Source organism: Podarcis liolepis (assembly GCF_965112155.1).
Source record: "Podarcis liolepis genome assembly, chromosome: 3".
Lineage (NCBI taxonomy): Eukaryota > Metazoa > Chordata > Lepidosauria > Squamata > Lacertidae > Podarcis > Podarcis liolepis.
This window is the reverse complement of record NC_139557.1, coordinates 108,508,594-108,517,352: the sequence shown is the minus strand read 5'-3', so window position 1 is coordinate 108,517,352 and position 8,759 is coordinate 108,508,594.

The window sequence follows — 8,759 nt, the reverse complement described above, 5'->3', positions numbered from 1 at the left end:
TTTTGAGAATACTAAGGAAAAACCATCTTCCGCAGAAACTGCTGCTTGCCTTCTATCACTGTGCCATTGAGAGCGTGCTCACTTATGGCTTATGTGTGTGGTACGGAAGCTGTACTACCCAGGACAGCATGGGGTTGTGCAGGGTTGTTAAGGCAGCAGAGAGCATTGTTGGCTGCCCACTCTCCACCTTAGAGCAGATTTATGCCACAAGGTGCCATAGGAAGGCACTGGACATAGTAAAAGATCCATCGCATCCTGGTCACTGTCTCTTTGAGCTCTTGCCGTCGGGACGGAGATACAGGACGATGAAGAAAAGAATGAGCCGTCTTAAGAACAGCTTCTTCTCCAGAGCGATCTCAGCCCTGAATGGGAAGCCCGGACTTTGAAAGTCATCTAATCTCCCTTGCTGTATTATACTGTATTATTTAATTAGTGTTTTTATGGAGCAGTCAAGTAATTTCATTGACCCCGAAGGGGGCAATGACAATAAAGATATTATTATTATTATTATTATTATTATTATTATTATTATTATTATTATTGCATATCTGTAATATGTGTGTGTCATATACATATACGTATATATACATATACATATATATATATATGGGAAATGTAACATCTTCCTTTGTCAAGGAACGGAATCAGAAGCTCCCACTTCCAATTTTTAACAAACCACAGCTCCCATGGTATCTGTTCTAAAGGGAATGTGTGTTTTTCACCACTAGTTAGTGAACAAACTAGAATCTGAAACCACAGTTTGATCTGGTTTATCCCCACTAACTAGGGTTAAAAAAACCACAGTTTCCGAAACTTAGATGTCACAGTGAACTGATATTTGTTTAAACTCAGAAGCTTCTAATCTGCTCCTCTGATAGAAGGTGAAAAGAGAGTTTGCTGCAGTTTATTCACAAAGGCAGAAACCTTTGATTTCCATTACAGGCAAAACAGACCATTGTCCTTCAATATAGTCAAGCTTAAATGTTGTATGATGAAGCATCATCCCTCGTGGCTTGAACACTCCTCTATTATATTGCTTGTTTGCAAATTCTTTGCAGCACTTCAAAAACCTGCAAAACTTGTTGTTGTTGTTGTTTAGTCATTTAGTCATGTCCGACTCTTCGTGACCCCATGGACCAGAGCACGCCAGGCACTCCTGTCTTCCACTGCCTCCCACAGTTTGGTCAGACTCACGCTGGTAGCTTCGAGAACACTGTCCCACCATCTCGTCCTCTGTCGTCCCCTTCTCCTTGTGCCCTCAATCTTTCCCAACATCTGGGAAGTCTTTCCAGGGAGTCTTCTCTTCTCATGAGGTGGCCAAAGTATTGGAGCCTCAGCTTCAGGATCTATCCTTCCAGTGAGCACTCAGGGCTGATTTCCTTAAGAATGGATAGGTTTGATCTTCTTACAGTCCATGGGACTCTCAAGAGTCTCCTCCAACACCATAATTGAAAAGCATCAATTTTTCGGCAATCAGCCTTCTTTATGGTCCAGCTCTCACTTCCATACATCACTACTGGGAAAACCATATGTTTAACTATACGGACTTTTGTTGGCAAACTTACTTGACTAGAAACAATAGCCAGTCAAAGGAAAATATTGTAATACAAGAAGAATGATGGGTGAATCATACCATCTTCAAATCAATTCAAAAATTATTCTCTGACTCCAGCCTAAGATACAAGCAGAAAGTGTTATGTATATAATTCCCCCCCCCCGTTCCCCCCTTAAAGCCAGTGCTTTTTTTCTTTTAAAAAAATGTTTATGGGTACTCTCATTTTGACTCAAGAAAATCACCATTTTATAGTTCAAATCAGGGAGAATAAATACAGTAAATGGACAAAAGTACAGAGATTCACAAAATGTTTAGGGGTACGCGTACCCTTGCGTCCCCCCAGAAAAAAAGCTCTGCTTAAAGCTGTTTCTTCTTCCACTTGTCAAGGCAGAAACAATTACTCTTTTTGTTCGGTGCTCCTCATCAGATTACCCTACTTATTCATGGGACTTCCTTTTATGAAGGGAGGGGAGAAACAACAACAATCGTAATTGAAAATGAAAGCACGCTTTGGGGAGAGGAAGGTAACTGATTCAGGCCTGGATTTACAAACAGGCAATTTGCAAATTAATTGCCCCCTAACAATATGTTCAGCAGACAGGTTGTCCACACAGAGGCTGCATCCTTTTTGTTGTCTGGCGGCTGCCTGGTAATGGGCAGTTGAAATGCCCTTTTAAAAGGAGACAATGGGCTTGCTCATGTGTGCAACAATTTAGTGGAGAAGCTGTAACGCCCACCCCGGGTGGCAAAGGCTTGTTCTGTTTGTGTCCAGCTGCTGTAGCCTGGTCCCGGGAATACAGAAGCCATGTGTATGCAAAAAAAAGCACGCTTGCCTTATTGCCCCTTCTGGCCTGGAAATGCCGATCCGCAGATGGGCCTTAAGGGAATCTGCTCATTTAACAAACCTTGCATTCTCCCTAACAAAATGAAAATGTTATTGGGCCTTCGATCAACCAAGTAGCTCCAATTAAATTCCCCAGAGAGCCACAAACGGGATGCTAATTGGCTTGGCTCATAGATTTTCCACGCACCTCCCCATGAAACAGATTGGGGCATTTTTCAGGCGACTGATTGTTAATTGAAGTAATGAATAGAGGGCTGGAGGGGCATATCACTTTGGTTTGGTAAATTTCAAACCCAAGCTACTCGTGGGAGCATTCTAGCAATGGGAATGCTTTTCATGGGAGATGGGTCAGCAATAGGTTAGCTGGAGGCAGTCTCCAGCCTAGCTTGGTCTTTTTTGGACAATCCAACTCTACCTATTTACTATTACCTAGTGTGGCTTCATCCTTGGGGAATAAGAGAGGGAGAGTTTACATTTGATCAGGCTTTTCTTGACAACTGTTGCTCTTTGGGAGGATCAAAGGAGCTCTTCCCAAACCAAGAGCTATCTGCACTGTAACGCTCCTGCTTCTGAGATTATCACTGTCCAATTTCCATACGGCAACTAAATTGAACTATCACTGGTTTATTGCAGTAAAAAAAAGTTTTTTGTTGATACCAATGTTCTGGTCAGTAAACGCATATGCCTCGCCTTGGTGGATAAGGGTTTTGTCATTTTAAATTTTATTAATATCTAATTGTTTGTTGTTATTATTATTTAACAGAAGTTGAAAATATAAAGTCTTGTTAGCCCTTGCATTTGTTAGCAAAGAGCCTAGTAACAAGTAGGATTAATTCTTGGTGAACGAAAGACCAGAAAGCTGTATGCCTATTATTTATTTTATCTTTGAAAGCAAAAGATACTATCTCTTAAAGAAGAACTGAAAGAGAGGGAGCCTAAATTATTAGTATTGGCATGTCCAATATAATGACTATAGCTTTGTTCAGAGAAAAATGTCAAGCCTTGGAAGAGCCCACACAAATCACATCAAGATTTTCCCGCTGTCAAAGCTGGAAAAGACGAGGTTCCAGTTCATCACAACAACAACCGACCAAATCCTCAGACCCAATTCATTCTAAATTAAAGCCAATGTTTCTCCCCTCATCAACAGGTCTGCTTGGTGGATAAATCAAATTGCAGCAGCTGTGCCTGACTCTTCAGTTCTGTCATCTTAATGATTAATTGAGGGCCAGGGCTTAATTGGAGAAGCGTGTTAAAAGTTAAAGAGGCAAAGGCTAGCTAAGAAGCTGAAGGTTTTGCTGGACAAACACCATAACACTCTATTCTGCTGCTTAGGGGCTTTTATCCAGCTTGCTTTTTAAGGGAGGGGAGGCCTGCTCAGCCTTAATCCTGATGTCAGTCTATTTATGTTTTGCCAGCCTGCTTTACACATTTTGCACTCTGATCACATGCTTATTCAAACGTAAGCTCTTCTGAGTTCAAAAGAACTCATTCCTAAAGTGTTCATAGGACTGCAGCAGAGCACCACCAATCTCTACTTGCTTCACTGAACTGTTTTCTGTGTAAATGTGCATGGGATTTGGTTGCCTGTTACAAAAAGCCACACTGACTTCCATTCACTTCTTTCAATGTTTACTCAGTAGTGAGTATCACTGATTCCACATGGATGTATTGCTGTTGCCTAATCTACATGTTTCAGCCTCCATTTGAAACTCATGAGACTTGAAAGGGCTGAATCATGCCCACCATTCATCTTATAATAATCAAAAGGCACACTCCTCATGTTTTCCGTTTAGCAAGCTCAGAAAACCTGATGTGTAATTCAGTGGAATAGGTGCCCAGTTCCCCAGGTGTAGATGGTCTATCACACTCCCATTCTGAGTGACTATTGCCTGCATAGATTGCTCTAGCCATTTCTGTCTGTATGGTCTCTCTCTCCTCTTTAGGAATCAATTCTATCACAAGCCTTTTTCATCCCTTTATATCAGATTGAGCCTGAATCCTGACAAGACAGAAGTACTGTTTTGGGGGGACGGGGTGGGTGGGTGTGGGGGACTCCCTGGTCTTGAATGGTGTAACTGTGCCCCTGAAGGACCAGGTGCGCAGCCTGGGAGTCATTTTGGACTCACAACTGTCCATGGAGGCACAGGTGAATTCTGTGTCCAGGGCAGCTGTTTACCAGCTCCATCTGGTACGCAGGCTGAGACCCTATCTGCCTGCGGATTGCCTCGCCAGAGTAGTGCATGCTCTGTTTATCTCCTGCTTGGACTACTGCAATGCGCTCTACATGGGGCTACCTTTGAAGGTGACCTGGAAACTACAACTAATCCAGAATGCGGCAGCTAGACTGGTGACTGGGGGTGGCCGCTGAGACCACATAACACCGGTGTTGAAAGACCTACATTGACTCCCAGTACGTTTCCAGGCACAATTCAAAGTGTTGGTGCTGACCTTTAAAGCCCTAAATGGCCTCGGTCCAGTATATCTGAAGGAATGTCTCCACCCACATCATTCTGCCCGGACACTGAGGTCCAGCACCGAGGGCCTTCTGGCGGTTCCCTCACTGCGAGAAGCCAAGTTACAGGGAACCAGGCAGAGGGCCTTCTCAGTAGTGGCGCCTGCCCTGTGGAACGCCCTCCCATCAGATGTCAAAGAGAACAACAACTACCAAACTTTTAGAAGACATCTGAAGGCAGCCCTGTTTAGGGAAGCTTTTAATGTCTGATGGATTACTGTATTTTCATATTTGGTTGGAAGCTGCCATGAGTGGCTGGGGAAGCCCAGCCAGATGGGTGGGGTATAAATAAATTATTATTATTATTAGTCCCCCCCCATCCCTAAAGCAGCAGCAGAGCAACCATAACTGTAAATTAGAGTTGTCAGATGTCCTCTTTTTCATGGGTATGTAAACTGAGTCATCATAAAGATCCAAAGTTAGAAGTAGAAGTCAGCAAATGTGTCCTCTTTTCTGCTCTTCAAAATATGGCAACCCTGCAGTGTAAATGGGCTGAAGGGGCAGGGAGTATTTAGCTCTTTCTCTACACACAATCGTCCCAGTGATCCCCCACCCACCCACAATTTGTCTCTGATGCTATTTAATATCTCTACATGAAGCAGATGGGAATGGCTGTTATGAGTTTTGGAGCAGAGTGTTAGCAATATGCTGATGACATGCTGCTTGGTTTCTTCATAATATCTGAATGTGGCTGTGCAAGTTCTGGACCAATGCCTGAATGCAGTGGTGGACTGGATGAGGGTCAATAAACTTAGGCTAGAGCCTGTGAAGATGAAGGCTCTGTGGGGAGGTGGTTCCTGTGACTGGAAGACAGGCCAGTTGCCTGTTCTGAATGGGATTGCACTCCTCTGACGGAATACACCACCTTGATGTTTTAGGAGTGGGCAATATATACATTTATATTTTTGTAAATAAATAAAAAATAGGGTGTCCAGATGCAAAAGAAAACAGGACTCCTGCATTTTTAATAGTTGTGTAGAAGAGATAATCTCAGCAGGTGTAACTTTCATTTGAAGTCTAATTGGGAACATTAAGAACTTAACCTGACACCTGTGTTCTCCACTGAGCTACAGACCTTCCCAACCGGCACTATGAAAGGCAGTCTGAAAGCGCTAGCAGCTTGGTTCGCCCATGCAAATGTGAAGATAATTCTGTTCCAAGTAAAAGGACTCAGCCTACGCACTTCACAAGCAGGAGTCGAAATGCAAGTTTGCATAGCAAAATGTTGCCCCCTGTTGGTTAAAAACTGTTTTATTGGTTAAAGAACCTTAAAGAATAGAACAATTTCATCACATTTCATGATTTCAAGTTAAGAATGACCCATGCACAATGACTTGGTAGGAAGTTCCACTGAAGCTCAGATGGTCCAAGTCACAAAACCAACAAAATTGGTGTTTAGTTAGGAATTCCAAAACCGCATAGTTCTGTATCTTGAATTTCTCTACCCATATGCACCCCTACATAATTCCACTATACAAGAGGGGCTTGTTTTCCTGTGAATGAACAATAATTTTCTGCATTTAGAATGTGTAAGGATGAGACATGTAGCCAAAGAAGCATAAATGAGACCTTGGGGTTGTAGTGGATAGCTCAGTGAAAATGTTGTCAGTGTTTGTAAAAAAGCAAAAAAAAAAAAAAAAAAAAAAAAAAGGAAAGGGTTCTGACCTCCCTTTGTCTCCTCAGCCTGGTCCTCGGACCCTTGTCGGCACAAAAGAGTCCACGAGAATATCCTTGCAGTTTTATTCTTAAAAGTCTTTGTGCAAAAACAACTGACTAACTATACACACAACACTATCAGCTTTCACTAACTAACCAACCAACTCAACCTCAGCAAGAAACTAACATTTCTCATTCTATATATACAACCCAGTGCAGGCTGCTGACTCATGCTGACCCAGCTTTATTCGCATTAAAGAAACAGCGGCCATTTTAACCGTGACAAATGTCAACCCAATGTATGGCAGGGCAAAATCTATCTTAGGCATCGTAAGGTAAGATTGAAAATAAAACTGCCAATATCATGAAGCTGTTATACAAATCTATGGTGTAGCCATATTTGGAATACCGGAATAGGTTCAACCAAAAGGACAAAGAAAGTGGAGTAACTCCTCTATGAGGAAAGGTTACAACATCTGGAACTTTTTACTTTAGAAAAAAGGCAAGTAAGCAGGAAACTGACAGAAATGTTTAAAGTTACCATTGTGTTGAGAAAGTGGAGAGAAAATTCTCTGCATCTCTCATAATATTAGATCACAGAACCATTCAACAGGCAAAATAAACTATTTATTTACACATGCATAGTTAAAACTCTTTGTGATGGCCTGGGATTCCGATTCAGAGGCTGAACCGGAGGAATCCCAGCCTGCACAGGAGTCCCTGCCTCCAGGGCCAGCTGAACTGGGGCAGGGCCTTGATTCTGAAGCGCCTGCACCTGTGCCGGATCCTCAGCAGCAGGCACCAGGTGAATCCATTCTGGCTCCAGAGGTGGTTGAGGACTCAGTGCCTACAGGTGAGTCTCCCCCTGGGTCCAGTAACCCTTCGGCCTCTCCTGAACTGCAGAGGCTCAGGGCAGAGAGGCGAAGGGAACTGGTTTCTCCCAGGAGGAGTGCTCGCCTTAAGGATCCGGCACAGGTGTAGGCGCCTCAGAATCAAGGCCCTGCCCCAGTTCAGCCGGCCCTGGAGGCGGGGACTCCTGTGCAGGCTGGGATTCCTCCGGTTCAGCCTCTGAATCGGAATCCCAGGCCATCACAAAGAGTTTTAACTATGCATGTGTAAATAAATAGTTTATTTTGCCTGTTGAATGGTTCTGTGATCTAATATTATGAGATTCACCCCCAGAGGCACACTCCATTGTCTCTTGACCCAGAGGCCAATGAAATTATCAATGAAATCACTAGGCATGATAGCTCCAAATTAGAGATGGTGTGCCTCAGTACACCAGTAGCTGGGAATCACACTTGGGAAGAGTACTGGTTGCCTAATATGGGAAGAAGTTGCTGGACTAGATCTCTCTTGGTGTGATCCAGCCTGGCTCTTATATTCTCACTGGCAAATTTTCTAGTGGTTATTTCCAGTTATAGCCACTAGATGTCATAATACCACAGGCAATATCAGATACTGGACTGTACTAGAATGAGGCAAACCTGACACAGATGCTTTCACAGATTTCTACCTCCAGGGCTCTTTTGACAATAACCTATTAGAACTAGGAAAATGAAGATTTTGGATTGATAAAAGATGTATGCATTTTTTTAGATATGGCAAAAGCTGATGCACATAGCCATTTGCCAACTTAAGTAGAAGCGTCTACATAATTGCTTCTCCATTTGTAGCAACTGCCCATGTGGAGAAGAGAAACTTGTCACTTTCTTCAGATTCCTGATTTAGGTGCATTGCAAAATCCCCTTCCCCACTTGGAACTTTCTGCTCACATAAACGACTGTTTCTATATCAAATGTGCAGAACACTAACACACTTTCAATCAGAGCCTAACCAAGCTTACTCGAGAAAGCTAACATCAAGTGTAATTCCAGTACCTTTCAAGGATTAATTGCACCTACAATTCTTATTTTAAGCAGCAAGCATACTTGCTGGCTATTTAGTTTTATTCAGCGTTTATCCTGCCCTTCCTCCCATTGAGGCCCATAGCAGGAAACGTTATCTGTAATATAAAAAACACTTTTGAAAAAAGAACTTTTGAAACGTTTGGAAAACAGGTGATTTCTTTCAACCTCGCCAGGAACTTCAGGTGTATGTTTCTTTCAATAGACAGCCATAGGACACTGCAAACAGTGTTAGCCGAGCAATAAATATTTAACTGCATGGTAAAGGAAGCAGGTCCATAT